Source organism: Urocitellus parryii, chromosome 10 (genome assembly GCF_045843805.1).
Source record: "Urocitellus parryii isolate mUroPar1 chromosome 10, mUroPar1.hap1, whole genome shotgun sequence".
Taxonomy (NCBI): Eukaryota; Metazoa; Chordata; class Mammalia; order Rodentia; family Sciuridae; genus Urocitellus; species Urocitellus parryii.
Window position 1 is genome coordinate 136607641 of NC_135540.1, and position 2431 is coordinate 136610071.

Consider the following 2431-nt stretch of genomic DNA (forward strand, 5'->3'; position numbering starts at 1 on the left):
TGCTAACGTCTGTGTTTGAGAGCAAGTGAGCTGCTCCCCTGGACGGCAGATGATCATTCTTCAGGATTGTTCTAAAAAGACATACCTGGACTGGACAGAGGTCACATCATGTGCTAACGACCCTGTAACATTCGCAAGTGTTCACTGGTTCACTTGCTTATGCATTCTTTCAGTCACTGTTAGAAAAAAAAAAAAAAAAAAAATCATATCCTTCCATAACATTTACTGGAGCACTATGCTAGTTGTTGGTGACTTAATGGTGTATAAGAGTTCACTGATTAGTAGAAAAACATGCTAGCTGTCATTTGCCAGTCGTTCCCATGAGAAAGACAGCGAACATTATCTTTGGGCTTTGCAGTGGGGTTATTATCATCTTGTTATAAATGATAGAGCTTATGTGACTTAGCTAAGGACACATGGCCAGGAGGTGGCAGAACAAGGACTCAAACTTGATGAGATCCTGGAGTTATTTGAGATTAAAAGAATGTGTGACGCCAACATGGTCAACATATTTGTGAGACTTGGAGCATTATTAAAGAAACTCACCAAGTTCATTGTGCAACATCTTCTTTTTGTGGTACAAGGGATGGAACCAGGGCCTCCTGCAGGCTAAGCTGTACCACTGAGCCATATCCTCAGCCCCACCATCCACTCTTTAAGGATGACATGGATGCACGAAGCTCCTGGGCCACACTGATGGAGGTGTCTGTGCAGCGGGGAGAAGCGCAGGCAGGCTGGGAATGGGACCCGGCCTCAGGGAGGAAGTCTGGAGGGAAACAGGAGACCACAGCTGGGTGAGGATTGAGAACAGGCGGCCTCCCAGGCAAACGACAATCCCACGCCTAACCTTCCGCTCTTTATCGATGGGGAGGGCTAGGAGGATGCTCTGCTGACCATCCACCATGTCTTTCCTTCTCCCCTCTTTGGTGCCTGTGTTGGATAATATTTCCTTATAAAGGAAATTCATTTTAGATAACTATTCCTCATCATGATTAAAAACTGGACAAATAAAATTAACCAGTGATGAGAGAAATTTTTCATCTTTGTAGTGAAAACAGCACTGTGTGGCACTCTGCGCATGGGCTAAAGGTAATAGCTCCGAGTTCTGGTTGCCGCATGTCGTAGCTGAGCAGGTGTGGGTGTGCCAGTTCTTTGGGGCTGCTGTAACAAAGAACATGAACTGAGTGGCCTGTAGACCACAGACGTTGATTTCTCACAGTCAGGGGGCTGGGAAGTCCAAGACCAGGTGCCAACAGATGCGGTCTCTGATGAGGGTCCGCTCTCTGGTTCAAAGATGGCACCTCTCACTGTGCTCTCACATGGGAGAAGGGGAAAGGCAGTTCTCTGAGGCCTCATCTATAAGGGTGCTGAACCCTATTAGGGGACTTAGTCCTCATGATCTCATCATCTCTCAAAAAGTCCCACCTCCTAAGACCGTCACCTTGCAGGTTAGGTTTCAACACATTAATGTTAGGGAAACCAAACATTGAAACCATAGCACTTGTCCACACTGACTTCTCCATGCCCTTGTTCCTTGTCCCTGAAGTGAATGGGCGGGGCTGTACCAGATCAGAGAATTTCTGGGACGTCCCTTGGAGCAATGTGGGGTCAGCCGGTGGGGAAGATCTGAGCCCTACTCCTGCCTCAGCCTGAGCAGTTTCACTGTTACTTGGGTTCCCCATTGAAATCCTGCTTAGAGTTTCATTTGAGGAAAGTTCTTCTTTTCCCAGCCATTGGCTGTACGTTGGGCCCAGGCCTTTACACTGCCTCAGGTGGCTCAGTTACTCTGGAGCCACGCAGGCCTGCTGAAGGGCTGAGCACCAGGGCTTGGCTTCCGGCCAGTAATCCTGATGCTAACCGTGTGGACTTGGGCTGGAGTGGCAGAGCCGTCCAGAGACTGTGACTTTCTGGGAGGATGCAGAGGAAATTTATCTAGTCATTAAGGAAACTGGTGCAAACTTGGGATCTGTGGCCAGCGTCTGTCTACTTGCTTGACTGATGGTTGAAACATGACCCTACCTGTAGCTGCCCCTTGAGTGGCTAAAAGCCAGCGCCTCCACCGTCTGTCTAAAAGTTTCCAGGTCTCCCTGCATCCTGAATTGTGAGGACAACTGTGCATCAGGTGAGTCAGATGCTGAGGACATCAAAGAAGAAAGTATGGAGACAAACAATATGTCCCCATGGCTTCTCTCTCTGATGGAGAAGTCTGGAAAGTTCTATTGTAAGTTTCAGGTAAAGAAATGTCACTAAAAGTAGCTCAGTGGTTGGGGTGTAAGACTCTAGACAACGTACTTAACTCCTCTGAGTCATGTTCTTCATAGGTAAGTTAGAGACAATTATTTTGTCTATTTCCAAAGATGATTGTGAAATTTTACACATTAGAATCCTCTAGGTGGCACTGAGCACAGAGCCCATGACAAAGAAAAACAAT